We start from the raw sequence: 27,412 nt of genomic DNA, 5'->3' as shown, positions 1-27,412 counted from the left end.
TGACTTAAATTGTTGCTGTTTAAAAGAGATTTGCCAGATTGATCAGTTTTTGACATTTCACTGGGGAGCCATAACTTCTCTCTGCTACGCACTAATTAATAGCTTATCTCTGTTTTTGTTGCAAAAAGCTGTCCTGGATTTGCATTCTTTTTTTTTTTTTCAATAATTTTTATTCAGATTTTCATAAAACATACAAGACAAAATCATAAAACATTCAAAGACAAAAAACAAAATCAAAAATAGTTAAACAAAAAGAAAAAAAGAAAAAAAAAAACAAAAATAAAAAATAAAGAGTAAAATATTGACTTCCCATTTGTCAAAGATCAAATCAGTTATAAGTCTATAATATATAACAATCCTGTCTCTTAAGTCATATTATAAAATCACTTTCCTCCAGTAGTTATCTTACTTAATCATCAAATCTCATAAACATTACTTTATTCTTTCCACAAAAAGTCAAAGAGAGGTTTCAATTCTTTAAGAAATATATCTATCAATTTTTTTTTCCAGATAAGCATATCGATTAATCCATCTCATTACTAATTATGATAATCTTATTGTCATAACCATAGTCAAAATAAACATTTCAATTAATCCATCACATCAGAATCTGTTAGGTTCAATAATTTCAGTAGCCATTGTTCTATTATCTCTATTAGTTCCATTTTCCATCTTCCATCTTCAGTAGTCTTGTTAAGTCCAGTAATTTCAATATCCAATCTTCCATTATCAGTATTCCATAATAATCTTGCTGTCAAAGCCATAGTCATATAGTAAGAGTCTGATGGGAATTACCTCTATCCCAAATATTTTCTTGCCATCCATTCTGAATAGGTTGCTGAAATACTGCTGTAAAATCATATCTCTGTTCTTTTTTTCAAAATACACTGGGTCATCTCTTAAAAATTTTTCCATTGTCACATGGCTGCAGTTAATTCCATAGATTTTCTCTATATTGGGCTCCATCACATCATTCCAGTCCAGAAGATTATCCATGCCATTGATAACTTTATCTCTAGAATCTTCATTCATTTCTTCAGAGATAACATTGAGTTCCAAACAATAGATTTTATTTCTAAAGTCCATAGACTCCAAATCTTGTTCCTGTTCCACGTTGGTTCCAATCTCCGGGATCTCCTCTCTCACAGGGACCCCTATTCCAGTCTCCAGGGTCACCTCTCTCACAGGGACCCCTGTTCCAATCTCCGGGGTCTCCTCTCTCACAGGGACCCCTTCCAGGGTCACCTCTCTCACAGGGACCCTTATATCTTTAATCTCCTGCTTCATTTTACTCAATTCAATTTTCATTATCTCAATCTCATCCATTATTTTCTGAAACATAGTTATTTCCAGATTTTCAGCCACTTTCTTAATTGCCATTTTAAAAGAAAAATATAGGAAAACCACTTCTTATTTCAGCAACAATTGGGTTAATACTCCAAACTTGGTGACATCACAGTATAAACAGAGCAGACAGCCTTATCTCTCCAATAGTTAAGTAAACAAAATGCAGTTCCCAGGATCGAAACAATTAATGGCAATCGTCAAGAAACAGATTCGTCAAAATAAAATAGACCAAAAAGAGAGTAGTCTCAAAACAGTATAATATTTTTCAAAATAAAAATCTGGAATAGAAATCCCTCTTCTGTGTATATCTTTAGAATGCAAATCCAGGACAGCTTTTTGCAACAAAAACAGAGATAAGCTATTAATTAGTGCGTAGCAGAGAGAAGTTACGGCTCCCCAGTGAGATGTCAAAAACTGATCAATCTGGCAAATCTCTTTTAAACAGCAACAATTTAAGTCAAGTAAAAGAAAAATATAGAAAGAAGGGTGCTTGCCTGTTAGTGCGTTCTCTCTTAGAAGATAAGGTGAACGTTCGCTTTATCAGATAGAGCTTGCTGTTAAAAATCCGTCCCACCTTCGTCGGCTGGACCTCGTCCCATAAATTAATGAGATCTGGTCGTCCCAACAAAAATAGGCTTTGAGGTTAATCTCTTCGTTTCTCCCTACCCGGGAGAAGTTTAATCAGTCAAAAAAAAAAGAAAAAACTGACTGATATATCTGAATAAGCTTCTTTTGAGGCAGGAGCCCGTCTCAAAAGCAGGCACAGGCTAAGTCACCCTTCCCGGAAGTCCCCCTGGATTTGCATTCTAAAGATATACACAGAAGAGGGATTTCTATTCCAGATTTTTATTTTGAAAAATATTATACTGTTTTGAGACTACTCTCTTTTTGGTCTATTTTATTTTGACGAATCTGTTTCTTGACGATTGCCATTAATTGTTTCGATCCTGGGAACTGCATTTTGTTTACTTAACTATTGGAGAGATAAGGCTGTCTGCTCTGTTTATACTGTGATGTCACCAAGTTTGGAGAATTAACCCAATTGTTGCTGAAATAAGAAGTGGTTTTCCTATATTTTTCTTTTAAAATGGCAATTAAGAAAGTGGCTGAAAATCTGGAAATAACTATGTTTCAGAAAATAATGGATGAGATTGAGATAATGAAAATTGACTTGAGTAAAATGAAGCAGGAGATTAAAGATATAAGGGTCCCTGTGAGAGAGGTGACCCTGGAAGGGGTCCCTGTGAGAGAGGAGACCCCGGAGATTGGAACAGGGGTCCCTGTGAGAGAGGAGACCCTGGAGACTGGAATAGGGGTCCCTGTGAGAGAGGAGATCCCGGAGATTGGAACCAACGTGGAACAGGAACAAGATTTGGAGTCTATGGACTTTAGAAATAAAATCTATTGTTTGGAACTCAATGTTATCTCTGAAGAAATGAATGAAGATTCTAGAGATAAAGTTATCAATGGCATGGATAATCTTCTGGACTGGAATGATGTGATGGAGCCCAATATAGAGAAAATCTATGGAATTAACTGCAGCCATGTGACAATGGAAAAACTTTTAAGAGATGACCCAGTGTATTTTGAAAAAAAGAACAGAGATATGATTTTACAGCAGTATTTCAGCAACCTATTCAGAATGGATGGCAAGAAAATATTTGGGATAGAGGTAATTCCCATCAGACTCTTACTATATGACTATGGCTTTGACAGCAAGATTATTATGGAATACTGATAATGGAAGATTGGATATTGAAATTACTGGACTTAACAAGACTACTGAAGATGGAAGATGGAAAATGGAACTAATAGAGATAATAGAACAATGGCTACTGAAATTATTGAACCTAACAGATTCTGATGTGATGGATTAATTGAAATGTTTATTTTGACTATGGTTATGACAATAAGATTATCATAATTAGTAATGAGATGGATTAATCGATATGCTTATCTGGAAAAAAAAATTGATAGATATATTTTTTAAAGAATTGAAACCTCTCTTTGACTTTTTGTGGAAAGAATAAAGTAATGTTTATGAGATTTGATGATTAAGTAAGATAACTACTGGAGGAAAGTGATTTTATAATATGACTTAAGAGACAGGATTGTTATATATTATAGACTTATAACTGATTTGATCTTTGACAAATGGGAAGTCAATATTTTACTCTTTATTTTTTATTTTTGTTTTTTTTTCCTTTTTTTCTTTTTGTTTAACTATTTTTGATTTTGTTTTTTGTCTTTGAATGTTTTATGATTTTGTCTTGTATGTTTTATGAAAATCTGAATAAAAATTATTGAAAAAAAAAAAAAAAAACACTATACAAGAAACCACAGAAGCATTAAAAATCCAATAAAAATAGTGCAGACATGTCACTGGCCACCTGCATCAAGCTCACAGGCCACTGGTGGTCGGCAGACCACACTTTGGGAACCCCTGACTTAGAACTAATACTTAATATATCTCAGGATGACCACTTTTATGAAGATGGAGCAGATTTGTTCTCTGCTGCTCCAGAAGGCAGGACTAGAGCCAATGGGTAGAAACTGCAAGGAAGCAGATTTCAAGTAAATATTCAAATAAATTTCCTAATGGCAAGAACTGTTGAACAGTGGAACAGACTGTCTCAGAGGTGGTGGGCTCTTCAGCCCTAGAGGCTAGACAGCTATCTGTGAAGGATGCTGGAGTTACCAGACTGCTGTACTGATCAGGGGGCTGATCTAGATGACCTCCCAAGATCCCCCAACTCCAAAATTCTCTTACTTGTTTCCATGCATAAAGTTCACACTCGTCTAAAAATATGAATGAAGTGCAGCGCTAACTAAATGGTGATAAGATCCACACTGCTTTTATCCAAGGTTAAAACCTGAGCTGCTCCCTATATTGTATTTATTCATCTTGGACCAAAGAACCTGTGGCTCGACAAAGAAATGTAAGCGCAAAAGACAGGTTGCTCATTGCCCCAAGGAGCTTACAGTATGAGTTTTGGCAGCGTGGGAAATAGCAAGGTGAGGGGGGAAGGAACCAGAAAGGGTAACCAGAGATTTGGGTGATTTAATTGCAGTTATATATTCATTTGGGTTTTCTTTCCATAGGGTGACAGGATAATCCAAAACCTTCACAGAAGAAGTTGGGTTGAATGAGGGATCTGAAGAAGACTGAAAGATGACCATATAAGTGCTCTGGAAAGGAACATCAGGGATGGGGAACCTGTGCTCCTCCCAATGCCATTAGACTACAACTCCCATAATCTCTGACCATTGACTACTCTGGCGGGGGCTGATGGACTCCAGCAATATCTGGAAGGCCATAAGTTCCCTGCTCTTGATTATATAGTTTACCACAATGGGTAGTGGTGCTCTGGGGTATTTATTTAGCTGTCCACCACTGATGCCACTGAGAAAGCCCCTGTGCAGAGTACAAGTGGAGGCATCATTTCTGGAGATAAGGAGGGGCTATTGTACCTTTGGGAAGATAGCCATATCATGCATGGGAGCACCGTTCAGCCCAATGTTTCTTGATTATTCATTTTATTTATTTAACAAAATGTATATACCGCTTGATTGTAAAAAAAAACCCCAAACTCTCTAAACAGTTTACAAAAAAGTAGCAAATATCAATAAAAAAGTTAAAAACAAGTAATCAAAACATTTTTTTAAAAACACACAATTAAAACAGCTACAGAGAAAAAAATTAAAACACATCACCATCTACACATCTGGGTAGGTTTGCCTAAAGAAAAATGTTTTTTTTAAGCAGGTGCCGAAAAGAATACAGCAAAGGGGCCTGCCTGACGTCAATAGGCAGGGAGTTCCAAAGTATAGGTGCTGCCACACTAACAAAGATTTCTTACAAGTGCTAAATGAGTATTAGGTGGCACTTGTAACAGTGCCAGTTCTGCAGACTGAAGTAATCAAATGGGTGGATATGAGGTAAGGCACTCCTGCAAGGAAACTGGACCCAAGGGTTTTATATACCATTAGAAACACTGTGAACTTGGCCCAGTTACAAATTGGCAACCAGTGCAGATCACTGGGAAGAGGTGTTATATGCTGACAGGGTCTTGCTCCTGTCAACAATCTAGCTGCAGCATTCTGTGCTTACTGCAGTTTCAAGTACAAGGGAAGCCCCACATAGAGTGCATTGCAGTAATCCAGTCTTGAGATCACCAGTTCACAAACAACTGTGGTCAAGCTCTGCTGTCCAGGAACAGGCATAGCTGCCATACCAAGCACAGCTGATAAAAACCACTCCTAGCCACTGAGGCTACCTGAGTCTCCAGTGACAAAGCTGGGTCCAGAAGCACCCCCAGTCTGCATACCTTTTACACATTACACATATTCTACACATAAGCTCTCTCATGCTGCTAGAAATCAAGCAAGTATGCAATGTTCCAACAGTTAGCCACCGCTAACATGGAGCTAATTCATCTGAGCTGGCTGTGAAAAATATTTCTACAAGCTTATGCACACAGTACATGTTGCCCCTTCATTTCATTATCAAGAGATAACGGCTGCATTTCTCTCTCATAATGTGCTTTCCTACTGTAGTCAAATAGCGCCCCAATCTCTAGCATAAGAGATGGAAATTATCCCTGGTAAAAGCCAGTGCCCAAACCCAAACCACGCCTCATCATGTGCTAGTTCACAAATCCCAAGTGTGCTACGGTTATCTACCTATATTATATTTTTGTAAGTGTTCGTGGGTAGCTTGATGCTTACAGGTGAGGCAGGCAGGGCGAGGTAAACTGCTGCAGCAAGAAGATAAGTGGTGGAGGTGGTGGTTTAGGAAGCTGCCTGGGAGCGGGGGCAGTGATGGCAGGCTCCTGTGACCATGCCTAGAGGTCGGTGAGAGGCCAGCCAGGGAAGGGGAGTTCTGGCACCCCTTGGGGTGTTGGTGGGGGGGAGAAGGGGGAGGGGAGCTCTGTTGCCCACTGATGGTGGGGGGAGAAGGGGAGGGGAGTTCTGGTGCCCCCTGTGGTGGTGGGGAGAAGAAAGGGAGGTGAGATCTGGCACCCCATGGGGGTAGGGAGAGGGGAGTTCTGGCACTCCCTGGGGTGATGGGGGAGAAGGGGGAGGGGAGCTCTGGCACCCCCTGGGGTGGTGATGGGGAAAGGGGAGGGGAAGAAGGGGAGAGCTATGGCAAACTGTGAAGGGGTTGGTGACCTGGGGGAAAGGGGGTTGGCAATGGAAGGCAGAGTTGGTGAGCTAAGCAAGCAGGGGCAGAGCCCCTAGTATTTCTAAATTTTCCTACACTCATATTTATGAATCATTTATACTGGATATGACCTCATAAACATCAGCTTGTAACTGCGGTGGTTATTACATGCTTGTAGCACTGTTTATTCATTTGTCTGATAAAGTCAGTAACACAATATATTTATCAGAATGATAATGAGATATACACATATGCAACAGATTTCTGTGCACAGCTGTCTGTAGATCTGATCAGCTGTGTATGCTGTATTGTACTACTTCAGACTAGACCTGAGAGATGCTTTCTGGGGGAGAGGAGTAGGGGTAGACAATTTTTAGTGCCTCTCCATTTCTCATTTCCCCAATCTTAAGATTGGTTCACTACTTTTCCACATCAGTTTACAATTTTTTTTAAGTGCTTATGAAAATTCACTCAGCATTTTAGTGGACATTTCTCCTAATATACACAGTTTTGTATGCAGTTTTGGCTAATGTACACATATTTGCATGCAATTTTCTTCAATACAATTACTACTACTACTACTACTACTACTACTACTACTAATTGTTTTACATATATTTATTAATTTATTAATTGCTTTTTACACAGTGATTTACAAACATATAAAATGTTTTTAAACAGTACCAAACGTGCAAATTAGGAATGTTTGCATTAAACATGTGTTTGTTTATTTATTTATATCCCACCCTTTCTTCCATATTGGAATCCAATGTGACACACAGGTGTTCCTAGGAAGTCTTCCATCCAGGCACTAACCACACTGAGACCTACTTAGCTTCAGCACGGTGATAACCTAATGCACGTTCAGACCATATTTCTCTGCCGTCCCTAGAGCAAGATGGGGAAATTCCAGTATATACAAATCTAGCATGCTATGATGACATTTGGGCTCTTTTGCCCTGACACCAAATTAATTTTATATATACCAGGTCTGGAAGATATTTAAATGGAGGAATATTCAGTCATGCAATTGCCTAGGGATGGAAAGATCCGTCGATTCTGGTTCTCGCTATTTCTCATTTTTCCAGTCTTAAATTCAGTTCTCCCCTTTTCTGCAGAAATTTGTGATTTTTTAAAAGAAATCCTCATGACAATTCTCCAGCATTTTAACGTGCATTTCTCCTAATAAACACATTTTTGTATGCAATTTAGACTAAAGTACACAGTTTTGCAATCAATTTATTATATAATGCACTTCTGCATGTTGTTTTCACTCGTATATTCATTTTATGCACACTTCCCCCAATCTATGCATTTTTGTATACATGGGTTGGTTGGTGAACCGCATCGCAAAATTCAAGCAAGTGCAAATTTCAAGGGATGGCTGCATTTTGGTTCTCATACTGTTCAGAAAGTGCAGATTTGATAGATTCAGCTTGAAATGCAAACTGTATCGAACATCCCTAGCAATGCCCCAGTATCGTTTCCCAAATTTGACACACACACAAGTTTGCCTCATTCTGGTTATGGTAAGAACCTGAGAAGAGCCCTGCTGGACTGGGCCAAATGTTCACCTGTTCTAGCAGTCTGCTTTCAACAATGGCTAGACAGATATTTGTGTTGGAATGGACAAAGATGCTTGTAGCTAGTTACTTGAACCAGTGAGGGGTGCTAGACAGACAGAGTAAAATTTGTGCTCCTCTCACGGACCACCTTATAACCTGTTTTGTTTGTTTTGAACACTCTTCCTACTTCTTCTTGGACCACACCCTCTCCTTTGTTCTCCCTCCATGTTGTGAGGACATTTCTCTGAGCAGCTACTCAGAGAGATGGCTATGTATATTGGGAATGAATAAACTTTTCTTTCTCACCTTTACCAGTGCTCTTGATGATTTCTTGCCACTGCTGTGTAACTTAGCTGACTTTAGTTTACCTAACAAGCAGAGGGTGATGGTTGTGGGTTGCGAAAAGGACCTACGCAGGGACTGAGAGCAACTTTTGCACACTTACTTGGGAGCAGGGATGGGCAAGAAATTTGATTCAGTTTCCATTTCAAGCTGAATCTATCAAATTCACACTTTCCAAAACAATATGAGAGCCAAAACACAGCCAGCGTTCAAAATTCGCACTTATTAGAAAATTGCAATGCAGTTGGCCAATGAACTAATGTACACAAAAATGTGTATATTAGGGGAAAGTGTGCATAAAGATGAATATATGATGAGAAATGGATTGCAAAAATGTGCACATTAGTTAAAACTGCCTACTAACGTGTTTATTATGAAAAATTAACACTAAAATGCTAGAGAATTTTCATGAGAATTTCTAAAAAGACATTTGCAAAATGTTGCAGAAAGGTGGAGAACTGAATTTAAGATTGGAAAAATGAGAAACTGAGAGAATGGAAATTGACAAGATCTTTCCATTTGGAGTAAGTGTCACTGAATCCAGTGGCTACTCATCAATAACAACAACAACAACAACAAAAGAACCTTAATTCATCCACTACGTCTCTTTAAAAGGAAGCCTTTCATGGGATACTGATCCACCACACCAACAGCACATTTCTCTGCCTCCTAGAAAAGGGGCCTTTTGTTAAGAAAAACAAACCCGCTACCTATGTATGTATTTTCAGCCCGGCATATGCATCTAGTTCTCAAATACTATGAAGTATATTCAGTATTTGTATACTATAAAGTTAATCCAGTAGAGAAAATCCAGCATATGCTACAAAAGGTCACTCAGTTTGGTCCCAGAATAAGGTAGCTATTCCTCCTCTAAGGGAAATAGGCATCCCAGGAGGATATAGCATTAAACTCAGTACATGCCCTCCAACATTTGTCAGATGCAATTAGGTATACTTCATTTTATTTTATATGAAGGAGGAGCAGTTCCTTGTCATCGGGGAGAGAGGAACCTTCAAAATTAGTTGCTCCGGCGAGAGTCTAGCTACTGCATTTCTATTTGTTTTAAATTTCCTTCTCCGCTTACTGCAAAAGGCTGCAAAAGTGGGGTACAAATCAAATAAACAACATAACACACACAATCAACACAAACAAGAAGTTCATTCTGCAGTAACCCCACAAAACACTTGCAAAATACTGCTGAGCTATAATGCACTCTTCCTCTTCGACATAGACACTGTGTTCACAAGTTTGGGGAGCATTTTTCATCGTGTGTGTGTGTGGGGAGGTGATGAATAGCAGTGTGAAGAGAGGCAGATTTACTAATAGTACGGATCACAGTAGAGCACCTACTTTGGGGGAGAGCCATCGCTCAACAGCAGAACAGCTGCTTTGCATGTAGGAACAGCTGCTTTGCATGTTCAATACCTGGCATCTCCAGGTTGGGCTGGGAAAGACCGAAACCCTGGAGAAGCACTGCCAGTTAGTGGCAGCAATACTGAGCTAGATGGACCAATGGTCTCACTCAGTATAAGGCAGCCTCCTATGCTCCTCTTTGGGAAGGGCTGCAGCTCAGTGGCAGAGCATCTGTTTCGCACAGAGCTTGGGAAAGTTACTTTTTTGAACTACAACTCCCATCAGCCCCAGCCAGCATGGCCACTGGATTGGCTTGATGGGAGTTGTAGTTCAAAAAATAACTTTTCCAAGCTCTGGTTTTGCATGTAGATGGTCCTGAGTTCAATCCCCAGCATTTCTAAGTTGAGATGGGAAACATTCCCCATCTGAGACCTGGAGAGCCTCTGCCGGTGAGTGTCGATAATACTACGCTACATGGACCACTGATTTGACTTGGCACAAGGGAGCTTCCTATGGCCCTAGAGCAATGGCAGAGCACATGCTTTGTCTGCATAAGCACATGCTTTGTATGTGCACTCCTTTCTGTCTCCAGAATCCTGTCTTAAACCCCGGAGAGCCTCTGCCAGTCAGTGTCGACCAGCTGCACTGGCTGAAACCCCCTCTCCGACCCAAATAGGAAAGGTACAGGGATCCTGTCCTCTTTATGCACCTGGCTAACCTATCCAAACCAGTAGTTGCATGCTTTATATATATATTGCCACGACACCCCACACCCTTGGTACAATTCAGTATCAAACGAATGGGTGCATATTGCACATATAGCAGCAACTGTTATGGACAGTGAGAAAATTTATTGTAATTTCTTGCAATCCAAAAAACTGAAAATACCCAAATGCCAAAGAGGGTTTGGGGCTTGTCTTATGCATCTGCTGTCTTCCCCAAAGAATCGTGGGAACTATAGTTTGACAAGGGTGCTGAGAGTTGTTAGGAGGCCCCAACTCTTCCCACAGAGCTACAATTCCCAGAGTACCCTGAGAAGAGGGATTGATTGTTATACCACTCTTAAAAAAAGTCCTTGTAAACATTCATCAGCATTTTAGTGAGAATTTCTCCTAATAAACACATTTTTGTATGCAATTTTGCCTAATTTAGACATTTTTTGCAAAGCAATTTCCCCCAATATAATGCATTTTTGTATGTTATTTTCATTAATGCTGTATATGCATTTATATTTAAATGTTACCCTAGGATATGCATTTTTGTATACATGACTTGGCTGGAGCAAATTTCGGGGAAGTGTGAATTTCAAAGGATGTCTGTGTTTCGGTTTGTGTATCTTTTCAGAATGTGTGAATTAGGTAGGTTTGCCTTTAACTGAAGACTGGATCAAAATTCTCGCCCATCCCTAGGAGCAATAAACTATGATCCCAAGATTAGACCACACAGCAAGCCAAACATAATCACAGCTTCCTGGTTTGTTTATTCCACCTGTGCCAAAGGAGGAACAACTAAGCAGCATGCCCCAGTGTTGTGCTCTTGTGCAAGATGCCATAGTAAACCAGCAATCCTCAGAAGAAGAATCGTCCAAGATCAGACTGATGGCCCATCTAGGTTGGTCAACCAGTGAGAACAGGATGCTGGCCTAGATAAGCCTTTAGTCTGCTCCATAACACTCTTCTTATGTTCTTAGGGCTACTGGCTTATTTATTTATATATGAAAGTGTTTATACACCACAATTTCATTTTTTAAAAAGGCAAAGAGGTGTACAACATCAAATATACATCCATATTGGGACAGTTTTAACTGTTTTTATTTGTGAGCTTGTTTTTAAAGTATATATATATATATATATATATATATATATATATATATATATATATGGAACTGCTCTTCATTGTTTTTCACTTGTTTTAGAGTTATGACTGTTTTATTTGTTTTATAATTGTATATTTGATTGTTGTAAATAACCCTGGGATTTTGTGGTGAAGGGCATGTAAATCTAATACAAATAAATAGAAAAAGAAATGGACTGCCTTCAAGTTGATCCCGACTTATGGCGACCCTACGAATAGGGTTTTCATGGTAAGCGGTATTCAGAGGGGCTTTACCATTGCCGTCCTCTGAGGCTGAGAGGCAGTGACTGGCACAAGGTCACCCAGTGAGCTTCATGGCTGTGTGGGGATTTGAAGCCTGGTCTCCCAGGTTGTAGTCCAACACCTTAACCACTACACCACACTGGCTCTCACAAATAAATAAATAAATACCATAAAAACAACCAGAATCACAGATCACTGGCTAATTGTAAAAAGAGAGTTTCCCCCCTTCTCTAACTGTTAGCGTAAGCCTGACAGCATAGAAAACTTTTCAGCAAACATGTAAAAGTTAATACATCTGAATCTCTATCGCAGCCTTTCCCAACCAGTGTGCCTCCAGATGTTGCTGGACTACAATTCCCATCTTTCCTGACCATTGGCAATGCTGGCTGAGGCTGATGGGAGTTGTGGTCCAACAACATCTGGAGGCACACTGGTTGGGAAAGGCTGTTCTATCGGAAGACTGGGCCCATGAAGACTGGGTCCATGGCACTGAAGGCTTGATTTCATACTGACATCAGATGAGCCTCACCAACTTGGGGGACAAGCAAAGATGCTCCCCCAGTGACTGAGCTGAGGTATAAAAATTCAGGTGGCCCTTGGACCCAAGTTGTTTAGGGATTTGTAAATGAATACAGAAATTGAATCTGGCACAGTAGCAGATGGGCAGCCAGTGTAGATGTTTAACAATGGTGTCTCATGCTATGCTATGCTATGCTATGCTATGCTATGCTATGCTATGCTTTATTTCGGCCAAAGAGGCCCCCAAGGCGGCTTACACACAAATAAAAATACAAATACAAAATACAAATAAAAACAATACAATTAACCAAAAAACAAAATCAATGTTGGCTATCTGCCCGCATCAACAGTCTGGCTTTTGCAGTCTGCGTCATCTGGAGCTCCTGTATCAGCCCAAGGGCAGCCCCACGTTGAGAACATTGCAGTAATCCAGCCTCAAGGTTACCAATGGACGAACTACAGTGGTCAGTCTGTTTCTGTCCACAGAATCATAGAATCATAGAATTGCAGAGCTGGAAGGGGCCTATAAGGTCATCAAGTCCAAACGGAATGTTCGCTAAATTGTTTTTGTCCTTTTTGAATGCATTGGTTGTTTTGTAAACTGACTTCTTTCCCCTACCTCTATGTTTTGTATTTTGATATTTTGAATGTTTGTTGTAAGCTGCTTTGGGCACAGCTCACTGTGGAAAGGTGTATAAATAAACTCAATCAAGCAATCAATCAACCCCATGTTCAATGCAGGAATCCAAGGTAAAGCATCCCCAACAGGTGGCTGTCCAGCTGCCTTTTGAATACCTCCAGTGTTGGAGAGCCCACCATTTCCCTAGGTCATTGGTTCCATTGTTGTACTGCTCTAACAGTTAGGAAGCTTTTCCAGATGTTCAGCCGAAATCTGGCTTCCAGGAATGGGCATTGCTGGCGAACCACAGAAAGCTGGTAGAAGGTACTCCTAGCCACAGAGGACGCTTGAGTCTCTAGTGGCAAAGATGTATCCAGGAGTACTCCCAAGCCTATCATGGTTTATTGTGCAAGTGCAGCCCACTGGTGCATGCTGCCCAGCCCTTGCTTATTGTGATGTGCAAATGCAGCCTACGACTCGCAAATGTAGGAATAAAAATCTAGTAAATAGGCACAGCTGGAGGGTGAATAAGGGTGGTCATGAAACATTCTGGAAAACCATTTAAACACTAATCTCTTGGTATTTGGCTTCTTTATCTAAGCGGCGCCCATTAAAGTACCTGGGAGCAAAATTTGCAGAAATATGAGGGTGAGCGAAAGGAGCAGAAGCAGGAGGGAACAGTCATTACAACTTTCTCCAGATGTACGCCGCCACCTGATTTGCGATCAGAGGCCTCCATGGTGCTTAATCCAGCCTAGAGTAGAGGAGGATTAACTTTCAATTTAAAAAAAAAATAAAAATAAAATCTTGTGACTTCAGAAAGGGCAGCTTTTAGCACTCAGCAGCTGAAGGAAACAAGAGCTCAATAAAGATGAAGAAATGAAGACATTCATTTCAATAGGAAGCCTCCATGATGTTGTTTTAACCCTCCACAATCTTCCCATTCCCTTCCATGTTTCTCTCTCTCTCTCTCTCCAGGAAATGGGGTGGGGGAAGGGAGAAGAATGATTCTCAGGCTTTCTGATCTATTTTTCTCCCAGGGAAATAGGTCACAAGCCTAGCTGCCTGGCCTCATTTTTGCAGAGGCCAATTCTGGGCTCAAGAAAGGCCTTCTCAACTGTGGAAGGAATGAGCATATGAACATGACTGAGGGTGAACTTCTCCCCCCCCCCACAATACGCACAGAATCCACTTGAAATTGGCATTTAATTGTCCATGCATTTGTCTCTTTCCTCTATGACACAGATGCTGAAAATGCTTTTGTTTTGTTTTAAATGTATGGTCTCTCTTTAAATATTTATTTTCCTTTTAATTACACGTGAATTAGCTAGGAGAAGCTGTAAGGGAAGCCCTCTCACTGACTTAAGCCTTCTGAACAGTTTGTTAAATTCTAGCCTCAAATCCCTTGAGGGAATAGTGGATTCAAAGGAGCTTTTAATCATACTATAAGGAGGGTGAAGTAGTATGTAAGTAGGTCATAGTGAAAGCATTACAAGTGCATAGGTTATTGCTTTATTTAACAACTAACAGCACAGTGCGCCCCTTGGAACACGTTTGCTTGCGCCATTTCAGAGATCAGAGAAAGTCCCGGGAAAATGAGAGGCAGGGCCTGGCTTGAAGGGAAAAGGAGAATTCAACTCCTTAGGATGACATAAAGATCCATGTTATGGCGATATTACTCATGCACATATAGTGCCATCTGAAGGACCACCGTCTCCCACATGAACCAGAGGCCCCTTTCCTCTTTTCACTTTCTCTGGTGTCTACCGGAGAGAGAACCTTTTCTGTACACACTTTTCTGTGTGTCACAGTTGGAAAGTTCATTTCAAAAAGGAACTAGTTCTAGTTCAAGTTCAACATATCTAATAAGGAACTAATTCCAGATTACTACTACTACTACTACTACTACTACTACTACTACTACTACTACTATTCGTCTGCCCTTCACCCAAACATCCAAAGGTGGGTTACAACAATTTAAAATACGACATGTAAAACAAATTAAAACAAATTACAATCACAAGAATAAGGGTGGATCCTAAAAATACGCATCGCAGGTGTCAAAGGCTAGGGTAAAGAGGTGTGTTTTCAGCATTCTCCATTGTATACTATATTATGAAGGCACCACTGTGGGGAGGGATTTCCACAACTTAGGGACTGACACAGAGAATCCCTTCTCCTGGGCCACCCCCCACAAACTTCTGAGAATGGTGGAACTACCACAAAGGTCCCCTCTGCTGATCATAAGACCCAAGAGGTTGTTGTGATCTGCTCCAAGATAACATATGATGAGGGGTGGGATATAAACTCTATAAATGAATGAATGAATGAATACCAGTGCTTAGAGTGAACTGATTCAGTCTAACAGACAAATCACATTTCATTTTGTGTATTTTTAAAGATTTGTTTAGCCTTCTTACGCAGCTTTTATTCTTCAGCACAGCAGCTTGTAACATTCTGAATGCTTGGGGTGGGGGGAGTTGCCGAAAACTATTTCAAAGAACTTGAATTGAACTGTGAACGGAAGGTGAACTGAACTAGTTTGCTTTGAAAAGGGACAAATGTAAAGAGAACTTGGAAACATCAATTGATCCAGAATGGAGCAGCCAGATTACTGGCTGGGGTTTCATTCACAGTGCATATAACCTCTGTTTTAAAACAGCTGCATTGGTTGCCAAATTCATTTCCAGGCTCAGTTCAAGGTGCTCTCATTAGTGTTTAAAGCCATTAACAACTCACGCCTCCTTCCTTACAGTCCTCCCTACATCTTTCCCCTGGCTTTTGGCCATGGAGATGTATGTTTTCAGGATCCACACTATTCCTCTGATTGCAATTTGTTTTAATTGTTTTTAATACTGGATTTTAAATTTCTGTAACCTGCTCTGGGACTTGCTAGTGAAGTGCAGGTAAGGATGATGATGACGCAAAACACAATAAGCAATCAACATTTGCACTCATTGTTTTGGGCCCAAGCCTGTGGAATTCCCTCCCAGCTGGGATCATACCAGCACTCTCCTTGCTGAATTTCAAGCACAGGACAAATACTCTCTTGTTCCAGCAGGCGTTTTAAAGTAGCATTCAGGTTTTTGTTCAATTTTATGATGGATATTTATTTTCTTCTTTGTATGGTTTATTTCTAATTTTTTTTTATTTGATATACACTGCTTAGAAATGTTAATGATTAAGTAGCATATAAATATATAAATAAATAAATATAACATGAACAGGGTGGTATTCAACATTAGTCCTACTCTGAGTAGACCCACTGAAGTTAATGGATATGGCTACGTTAGGTTTATTAATTTCAATGGGTCTGCTCCAAATAGGACTTAGTTGAATACAACCCATAGAGACAAATTCAGCAATTTCTACAATTTCAGTAAAAATGCGATATATCCCATCATCATCATCAGGAAGACTGTAAGCAGGTAACCAGTGTGTGCCTGCTCAGTCTGCTGTCCAGGTGCTAATTGTTGATGGGCAACTTCAAGGCTCTCCCTGTTATCCATCCTTAGGGTTGTTCATCTTTAACCAGACTTGGATGGGACAGTCCTTCAATCAGAGGACACCTTCATATTGAGGAGTGATAACTCTTCAAATAGAGGACTATCTCATCACGTGGCCACCCTAGCAGAGAGACAGTCACCTAGCACATTTGCTATATCTGAAAGATTTTGACATCCCTTGTATACCTAAATAACCTGCGGATACCATCAGGAAGTCCATTTCACGCAATATGGGAAAAGGGTGTTTAGTGTGGTGGCACTTATCCTTTGAAATTCCCTCTTCTTAAATAGGCTTTGTCTTTGTTGTCTTTCTGGTGCCTATTGAATGCCCTCCTCTTCCAACAGGCCTCTTAAGCAGAGGTATTTCCTAGTCTGCATCTACACTGGAATTGTTTTTAAGATGTGATGCTTTAAAGATGTTTTATTGTTTTATCGATTGTGTGTTTGCCACCCTGGGCTCTTTTGGGAGAAAGGCCGCGATATCAATGTAACGAGATAAAAAAAAACTTTTAGGCACCAAAGTCTGCCTTTTATTTTTGATTTGCTGGTTCTACTATTTTATTTGTTACATAGACACACACACTGCTGTTTTGTATAATTGAAAATGGAAATGGACTGCCTTCAAGTCGATTCCGACTTATGGCAACCCTATGAATAGGGTTTTCATGGTAAGCAGTATTCAGAGGGGGTTTCCCATTGCCTTCCTCTGAGGCTGAGAGGCGGTGACTGGCCCAAGGTCGTCCAGTGAGCTTCATGGCTGTGTGGGGATTTGAAGCCTGGTCTCCCAGGTGGTAGTCCAACACCTTAACCACTACACCACAATGGCTCCCTTTTGTATAATTATTTTGTTCTTATTGTATTTGAATACTTTACATGGGAGCCCATTCGGCAAAAGGTGCGATATAAATGCTATTAATACTTTATTGCCTATGGCCATACTACCTTGAACATGCCTGATCTCATGTGATCTCGGAAGCTTAAGCAGGGTCAGGCCTGGTTAGTACTTGGATGGGAGACCGCCTGGGAATACTAGGTGCCGTAATTTTAGAAGAAGGCAATGGTAAGCCATCTCTGAATACCTCTTACCATGAAAACCCTATGAATATATCCAAAAAAGATTCATAGGTTTGCCATAAGTCGTAATCGACTTGAAGGCATATAACAACAACAAATACTTTATCTATTCTTTTACATAGGAAGAAGGAAAAAGAGAGATCCCTGTCCTAAAAAGCTCACAATCTAAACATCATGGGTGGTATTCAATGGTAGTCCTACTCAGAGCAGACCCAGTGAGGTGAATGGACATGATTAATTTCAGTGGGGTTGCCTCAAATATGACATAGTTGAATACAACCCCATGAGTCAAAAACCTACACCATGCTTTCCCCTTGAGCCCCAGGAAATGAGAGCGCCCATTATCATTCTAAGGCAGGTGTGGGGAACCTTTAGACCTCCAGTCATTGCTGAACTACAACTCCCATCAGTCCTAGCAAGCATGGCCAATAGCCAGGGATGATGGGAGTTGTAGTTCAGCAACATCTGGAGGGTCAAAGGTCCCCCACCCTTGTTCTAAGGTGAGAGAGGGGTGAAGCAATCACACACGGGTTCAAAGAAAGCATTCCGGTTGGATCTGGCAAATGTTTCAGGTAGCTGCTGTGCTTCATCCAGATCTAAAAGCCTCTCCTAAGAACATAAGAACATAAGAAGAGCCTGCTGGATCAGGCCAGTGGCCCATCTAGTCCAGCATCCTGTTCTCACAGTGGCCAACCAGGTGCCTGGGGGAAGCCCGCAAGCAGGACCCGAGTGCAAGAACACTCTCCCCTCCTGAGGCTTCCGGCAACTGGTTTTCAGAAGCATGCTGCCTCTGACTAGGGTGGCAGAGCACAGCCATCATGGCTAGTAGCCATTGATAGCCCTGTCCTCCATGAATTTGTCTAATCTTCTTTTAAAGCCATCCAAGCTGGTGGCCATTACTGCATCTTGTGGGAGCAAATTCCATAGTTTAACTATGCGCTGAGTAAAGAAGTACTTCCTTTTGTCTGTCCTGAATCTTCCAACATTCAGCTTCTTGGAATGTCCACGAGTTCTAGTATTATGAGAGAGGGAGAAGAACTTTTCTCTATCCACTTTCTCAATGCCATGCATAATTTTATACACTTCTATCATGTCTCCTCTGACCCCCCTTTTCTCTAAACTAAAAAGCCCCAAATGCTGCAACCTTTCCTCGTAAGGGAGTCGCTCCATCCCCTTGATCATTCTGGTTGCCCTCTTCTCAACCTTTTCCAACTCTATAATATCCTTTTTGAGATGAGGCGACCAGAACTGTACACAGTATTCCAAATGCGGCCGCACCATAGATTTATACAACGGCATTATGATATCGGCTGTTTTATTTTCAATACCTTTCCTAATTATTGCTAGCATGGAATTTGCCTTTTTCACAGCTGCCGCACACTGGGTCGACATTTTCATCGTGCTGTCCACTACAACCCTGAGGTCTCTCTCCTGGTCGGTCACCGCCAGTTCAGACCCCATGAGCGTATATGTGAAATTAAGATTTTTTGCTCCAATATGCATAATTTTACACTGTCCCCAGATATGAGAAGTTTGCGGGGAAGAGTGGATTTCCAGATGGGTCTCTGCCATGGCTGATGCTATGGGTAGGTACAGAGCAGGTTAGGGCCAAACAACAGCTCCCAAGTGGCACACTGAGCAAAGCACCACCAGTGTGTGTGCAGCAGCCTTTATGAGATGGGGAGGAAGAACTCTCAGAAAACAGGCATGCTTTTCCCACCTGAATGCATGCTAGGAAAGCTCAGAGATACTAAGTTGATTCTGAATAGAATCAAGTGAAGTTCACTCATCACTAAAAGCAACAAACCTTGAGCTTCTCCACAGGACAGTTGTGCACATCCTGCCTTGCCTTACTCCCCATATCCTGTTTATAGACAGGCCCAGTAAGACAGCTTCAGAATCCCCCAGCCTAGACAATCTATTTCAGATGCTGATTGAAACTGCATGTATACAAGAGGGTTTTATTCTATTTCCCCTAGTTCTAGAGCTGGCTGTTTCCTTAATTAATGATTGGCAGAAGTAAACGTTGCTCAAAATTAACACAGTGAAAAGGTGACTTGAATTAAAATTTGCCGTGGCATTCTGCTTCACAGAGGGAGGAAAAGTTATGGAATCTTAGTTGCTATAGCTTTAACTCGTCTCTCTTTTTGTTTTGCAGAGATGAAAAGATCACTTCATCACGATGTTCCACAGCTTGCTGAGTAATAACTCAGCCTTTCCTAAAACAATTAGGCAAGATTCCGAGACAATGCAGACTTCTTTAACAGCTGACTTAACACTTTAAAGATATTTTTTGGAGGCAGTTGGCTGTTAACTAGACTTGTTCAAAAAGTAATATGAGGTCTTATTCAGATAAACATGCAAGTTTTTTTTTAAAAAAAATCTTTTGTGGAATCTTTTTGCAAGTGGCTCAGTGAACTACAGAGCTTGGAGGATGTGGGTGATTATTGTGAACATTTTAATCAGTAATAAAAGTATTTCCAGCAATTTTTCAAGGGCCACACTGGGATAGAGGTTAAAGTGCCCTAAATAGGCTCCTGGTTGGCCTGACTCACCCATGAGACCAACCTATGGAACACCGTCATCACTGACCTCAGCAGATATACAACTCTTGATAGGCAACGTAGTGCTAGGATGTTGTCATATTTCATTACGTGAGTGCTGACTGACCAGGATCACTCTATGAAAAAGAAAGATGCCCAAATCAAGGGAAAAGAATCTCCTTTGCACAGTAGGCTAGTTTCTATATACATACCTCTCTATCCACCAATCAGACAAGCAAGAGACATTAGCAGAGTTCAGGCAATAGGATGTGGCCTGGCAGCGCCTGGCAGAGGGGCCTGGAGGGCCACATTTGGCCCCCAGGCCTGAGGTTCTCCACTCCTGCATTAAAGCAACAACAGCAAGAGATAAACTAGCACTGTTGGCTTCATGTTTTGAAGACCCTGCAGTGGGGGTGGGGTGGGGTTCTCTTTGGGTCCTCCTCCTCATCCACTACCAGCGCTGCCTACTCACTTGCTCTCTCCCTCTGGGCTCCATTTGTACAACTGCTCAGAGACGAAGCTGCTTAATTTCCTCACCCTTATCACTGCAAACATCAGGAGTGGGGAACCTTTGGCCCTCCAGATGCTGAACTAGAACTCCCATCAGCCCTACCAAACATAGCCAATAGCCAGGGATGGAACAGTTGTAGTTCAGCAACATAGGGAGGGCCAACGGTTCTGCACAACTAGCATGCATGATCACAAAGGGCAGGTGAGCAGACAGTAAATGACCATAGAAGGAACCACAGGTGCCTCGAGTGGGGGGGGGGGAAAGCATCAGCAAGTCCTTTACCGGGGCGTGAGCACTGGCAAATGTCCAGTGATGCCAATTCTTGACTTTGGCCCTGAAATGGAGAACGAGAAGATGTCAAAAAGGTAACATTCTTAGTAATATGGTTCCTCCTGCCTTGAAATATTTCAGGCTCCTGCACTGAAACATTCTCTATGGTCCTTGGTGAAATAATACAGTATATTAATGCAATAATAATGGCGAACCAATATATTAATAATAAAAATAATTGTGAAATAATATATTGTTACAGTAGGGCCCCGCTTACCTGCGCTTCGCATCCCGGCGTTCCGCTAATGCGGCGGCGGGAAATTCCCCCTTTTAAAGCCAATTTAGCAATTTTGCAACATTTTATGACATTTTCGCGCGACGGCCCCATTATAGTCTATGGGTCCTGCTTTACGGCGATTTCCGCTTTACAGCGGGGGCCTGGTCCCTAACCCGCCATATAATTGGGGCCTTACTGTATAGTTGTAATAATAGGCAGTCTGCAATGCACTTGTTCCATTAATGCAAGGATTTACACTGGCGCAATAGAACTTCCCTTCCCTCTCCCTCCATGCCCTCTCCAAATCTGCCTCGGGGGGGTAAGGTTGTGTTGCGCAAGTGCAAATTCTTGTACTGATGGAACAAGTTACTTAGTAGTGCATTGGATATAAGCCAATAATAATAATAATAATAATAATAGACTAGAAATGTCTACAAATTGCTAAACATTTAGGAATACCAAAACAGTGTGCAAAAAAATAAAATAAAGCAAATACAGTAAAACAGATAGAATACATGTTTTTGTTGTTTAAAACCCTGCCAACAGTGAATAGGCTCATCCTTCTGGGACTTCTTTTACATTTTCGATAAATATGTGGTGCATTGCTGGAGCGAGGGAAAAGAGCACTGTCTTCCAAACAGCTAGTAGAAAAAACACAGTTGGTTGGGGTATATGTCCTGATAGTTTTGTAGACGTTTGCCATTTTCCAAATTTGTTTCAGTGGCTACTGTATGAATCCTCCCATACTTGAGCGACACATTGCAGGAGTAATCAAGCTCTAAAGTATAGGCCTTCAACCAGTGGGTTGGGATCCATAGGTGGATTGCAAGGCCAGTCTAGGTGGGTCACAGCAAAGCTGTTGCTTCTTTGTTGGGACTCCAGCTCAGGCTGATCAGACCAAAGAAGCACTACATGCGGTGTCTGGACTAGAATGCATCATTCTGATGAAACACTCATTTTATCAATTTCCATGAATGTTGTAATGTAGCAGGGGAAGGGAATTAGCTTTTTTTAATAAGATACCTATTTCTGGCCAACCATGTGCCCTACCTTCCTGCAGCTATGCCTCTAGTGAGGATTTGGAGTAAGGGCACTCTGTTCACTTTCTAGTCTATTTCTATGGCTTTCTAGACATCTCCCAAAATAGAAGTATGCTGGGAACTAGAATGCTATAATATCAGCTTTGGTGGGATAGCTTGGTTGCCCAGCAATTGCCACCATAGTAGCAGCTGGGGGCCCAGGCAGTGACAGCAGAAGTCTGGTGGCTGCAGGAAGTGAGAGATGTGAGGAGCAGGGATGCTACACCATCCTCACCCCCACCCCCACCTGAAACCTGAAATAGGGCTGGGTCAGGGGAATAGTTCCTTGCTGGGCAAAGAGGGGAAACCATTTATGGGTCTCTCTGTACAGTTGTCCAGTTCCTAATGCCTCAAGTGGCCCTGCTCCTATTTCCCCTCTCCCTTCTTCTTCTTCTTCTTCTTCTTCTTCTTCTTCTTCTTCTTCTTCTTCATTATTATTATTATTGTTGTTGTTGTTGTTATTATTATTATAAGATGTATTAGTCGCTTGATACCTGAAGGTCCCCAAGCAACTTGTACAATGTTAAAACAAAAACATATAAAACACACTATAAAAACATAACAATAAACGCCCCCCACAGCCACAGGTAGGTTTGGCAGCATATTAAAATACATCATCATTTCAATCTATCAAATGCCTGGGAGAAAATGTATGTCTTTACCTGGCGCTGAAAAGATGACAATGAAGGCGCTAGGTGGAGCTCACTGAGGAGCATATTCCACAGATGGGGAGCTACAACTGAAAAGGTCCTCTCTCTTGTCACCACCCTCTGAGCTTCCCTCAGAGGGGGGACCTGGAGAAGGGCTGGGGAGAAACTGAGTGTAAAGGGGGAGAGAAAGTAAAATGAAAGATACACAGAAACACGTGTGGGCTTCTGATCAGTTCCATGGGAACTGTTTTTTTGTGTACTTTTGTTTTCCAGAATCAAAATGTAAAAAAAAAAAATTGCATTCATTGCTGAAATAGTTTTCACAGTTTTGATTGCTTGTTTGAGCTTAAAATGGCTGGGTATGAGAAGGGGGGAGGTCAAAGGGGGTGGACAAGTTCTATTCATTTGCAAACCAAAGGCAAGGGGCTTTGTATAAAGTATTGTTACAAGGCGTTCTGTATATTTATGTTATAAATGTACCGAATGCCTTATTACAATATGTAATGGTACATAAATATACTGAAGCCAAGATTATATATTCAATGTACTATTTGTTGGCAATGAGCCAGAGGGACTACAGGGCTCCAAGGATGTCCCCATATTCATGGCAGACGTAGAGCTATGCTTTCTCAGCTCCTGTCCCCAAAGGCTTCTCCCCTACCTGGAATACACTGGCAACAAAGTCATCATCTGGACCCTTGGGAAGGAGGCCCCCTAAGAAATCCCATCAGGGCTTCCAGCAACTTCCACTCCGCCATTAAACTCAGCTCCAAGCATTGTATCCAGTAGGTTCACTTTTAGGATGCCACAATGGAAATACAATATATAAATGCAATCTTATACTAGAAATGGAGCCAGTGTGGTATAGTGTTGGGCTACGACCTGGGAGACCAGGGTTTGAATCCCCACACAGCCATAAAGCTCATTGGCTCACCTTGGGCCAGTCACTGCCTCTCAGCCTCAGAGGACGGCAATGGTCAACCCCCTCTGAATACCGCTTACCATGAAAACCCTGTTCATAGGGTCGCCATAAGTCGGAATCGACTTGAAGGCAGTCCATTTCCATTTTTTCGTACTAGAAACACACTCACTGCTACACATACCTTAATGCTTTCACAAAGCACACTTCCTAAGACATTGTCTATCTACAGTCTACGATACAACCTCATTTAGACTCAGGGATTCCGTTTTGTTTCAGTTACGTGGATAGGATGCCACCTGAATGATTTACATCAGACCTTCAAAAAACTATGGGATGATTAAGGCAAAGACTCTCCAGATGGACCATTATCATCAATTATCTGCAGTCCATCCCAGAGAATGATACTTATTATGTACAGGCATTGGGTATTAGATGTAATTTTGCTTACAGACAGCTTCTTCATCTCAAAAAGCTACTCACCATCAACCATGGACCACCTAAAAAACCTAGAGAGACTGGGCTCTACAGCAAACCCAGATGTCAATGCTTGTCTCCTCTCTAGCTGGCAACACAACTGCAGGACTTAATAACATCCGACATACCATCAGAGGCTCATTGTCCTGCTGATCCTGCAATGTGATACATGCAATCATCAGCCATTAGTGTTCTCCTGCAGCTTACACAAGATAATGGGCTAGTAACTAATCATAGGAAGATAGATTTCAGTTGAACATTAGGAGATGCAACTTAATGGCAAGAGAAGTTTTGACGATTAGGGTGGCTATTTATGCATTGCCAAACACACACACATCCCAAAGGAAATGCATCCCCAAAAAATACACAGATTGTTATCATGTCTGCATTTGCTGAATTTATGTTTATAAATGCATATTTAGAAATAATGACTATAATTGAAAGAGTAACACAGAGAAGACACAGAGAGGACGTAATAAACAAGAAAGATTACTCTTGAGTGAAACATGTCACAAGGCAGGATTTCACAGTTCTGCAATAATCAGAAGCCAGTCACATTTTTCCAGTGGATAACAGACTATAGTTCCAACCACACTGTACATTTAAAGTACATTAAATTATTTATCATTTTATTTATTAAATTAATATCCCACCCTTCCACCTAGTAAGATCCCAGGGCAGCAAACAAAAACACTAAAAACACTCTAAAACATCATAAAAACAGTCTTAAAATATATTAAAGCAAAACATCATTAAAAACATGCTAAAACAAAACATATTTAAAAACAGATTTTAAAGAAGCTTTAAAAACATCTTAAAAAGCAATGTCAACGCAGAAGCGGACTGGGATAAGGTCTCAACTTAAAAGCCTTGTTGAAAGAGGACGCTGTTCAGTAGGCGATGAAAAGATAACAGAGAAGGCACCTGTCTAATATTTAAGGGGAGGGAATTCCAAAGGGTAGGTGCCACCACACTAAAGGTCCACTTCCTATGCTGTGCGGAATGGACTTCCTGATAAGATGATATCTGCAGGAGGCCCTCACCTGCAGAGTGCAGTGATCGACTGGAAATATAAGGGGTTAGACAATCTTTCAGGTATCCTGGTCCCAAGCTATATAGGGCTTTGCACACGAAAACCAGAACTTTGAACTTGGGTGGTAGTTAAGGGGCAACCGGTGCACATACATGGTGTCCTCCAAAGAAACCTGAGAGCTGCAGTTTACCTCTCACAGGGCTACAATTCCCAGCACCCTTAACAAATAACAGCTCCCAGGATTTTTGGGGGAGAAAGCCATGTGCTTTAACTGTCCATTAAACATTCTTTAAACAATGGTGCAGATGTGACCTATGATCATAAGCATTACTTTTTTAAAAAAGCATTTATTTATTTCAGTTTATACGCCAGCTTTTGGTCGAAAGGCATCCTTGAGGTGGCTTCCACACCTGTTTCATAGAACATGAATTAAACATCAAGTTGAAAAGAGCAGATGCAACAACACCATCAACAACAAAACTCTGGAATTGCAGCTAACGGATAGCAACTGGAAATAAGTGCCACAATAATGAACTAGTTCAGCAGCCGTAATGAACTCAGTAGCCCCAAAGGCACTCTGAAGTAATCTAGGGAAAGCAATTGAACATAATAAACAAACAAACTGACCTGGCCAGTATTTTAGCCTCTTGGCCAGCTGGTGTATATCAAAGCTATATCACTGAGTTATTATGGGTTTGTTTTTTAAAAAAGGAGACATGAGCTGCAACACTTTCACCTAACACACATGATTGAACTTCATATCCCTGGTAAAAAAGCGGCAGCTGTTAGTGTATGGCATGCGCGTAGGAACCAGCCCCAAGCATGGAGGTCTAGTGTAGAGAAACTGAGGGACAGGAAAGGCCCAAGATACAGTGCTGCCCAAGAGAGAGTGGAAAATGGGACCCATCTTCGTGCCACACATCAAGGTGCAAAGTGGGGAGAAAGTGGATGCAGAGAAGGGTTTCCTCCCCTTCTCATAATACAAGAACTTGTGGACATCTAAAGAAGCTGAATGTTGGAAGGTTCAGGCCCAACAAAAGAGAGTACTTCTTCACCCAACACATAGTTGAACTACTGATTTCACCTCCACAGGAGGCAATGATGGGCACCCATAACTTGGATAGCTTTAAAAGAGGACTAGACAACTTCATGGAGGCTAAGGAAATAGTGCGCCTTTGAATGCCAGTTGCTGGGAATCCCAAAGGGATATGCATTCATGCGTGTGTGAATAATGCCTTATATGAAGTGAATAAGTAAACTATGCATGGGGTACCTTTAGCCCTCCAGATGTTTTTGAACTACAACTCCCATAATCCCTGGCCAATGGCCATGCTTTCTGGAACTGATGGGAGTTGTAGTTCAGCATCATCTGAAGGGCCAAAGGTTCCCCATGGCTGATGTACTTATAAAAGGTTGGGGATTCACGAAGCCACTCTCCACTCATCCAGAGAAGGGTCCCCCCACTAAATGCAAACAGCACTAAAGGTTCTCTTGAAGTTCACCAGCTGTGAGCCTTTCATAATGTCTAAAAGGAGTTATGCAACGCTCTCATTAAAAGTAAATGTGGGCTGGAAAGCTGAAGACAAGTTCTTCGGCTCGAGAGAGAGAGAGTGCTGTTCCTTCACTGTGTGGTGGGGGAAAAACACATTTTGGAAGTTCTGAAGGAAGGATACAAATCGTTTGACATTTGAAACAACAACAAAAAAACCCCTATCGTCTTTCACATAGGGAAGCAGTTGGTGAGAAAGAAAAATGCAAAGATTGGTTGGTTCGTACATTCTTAAATGTTATGTTAACTGGTGCCCGAGTCTGTTCTTGGGAATCTCACAAAGAGTGACTAATGTGACATCAGGTTTCTAGTTCAGAAATTTTATTGGTGACTGGCACCTTATGGTGGAGTATCAGGGGACTATATGTATGCCATAATCTCTTCTCTAAATCAGGGGTTCCCAAACTGTGCTCTATGGATGAGCTTCATTCAGGTGGTTCATGGTGTGTCTGTGGATTTGTGGATGAAGATGGGAGATGACAAATCCATCCTATTAAATATACAAATTGATTTTAATT

At 41.2% G+C, this 27,412-nt stretch overlaps 1 protein-coding gene and 1 pseudogene across 4 annotated transcripts in view; one reads left to right on the top strand and one right to left on the bottom strand.

The window, feature by feature from the left end:
* Positions 1-27,412, bottom strand: part of CELF2 (CUGBP Elav-like family member 2) — a 672,363-nt gene that overhangs the window by 406,891 nt on the left and 238,060 nt on the right. The window lies entirely within an intron of this gene.
* On the top strand, positions 17,438-17,557 carry LOC133363436 (5S ribosomal RNA; annotated as a pseudogene).

This window comes from Rhineura floridana, chromosome 8 (genome assembly GCF_030035675.1).
Source record: "Rhineura floridana isolate rRhiFlo1 chromosome 8, rRhiFlo1.hap2, whole genome shotgun sequence".
Classification (NCBI taxonomy): Eukaryota; Metazoa; Chordata; class Lepidosauria; order Squamata; family Rhineuridae; genus Rhineura; species Rhineura floridana.
The sequence above is the reverse complement of the archived record's forward strand: the minus strand, read 5'-3'. Positions and strand labels throughout refer to the sequence as shown.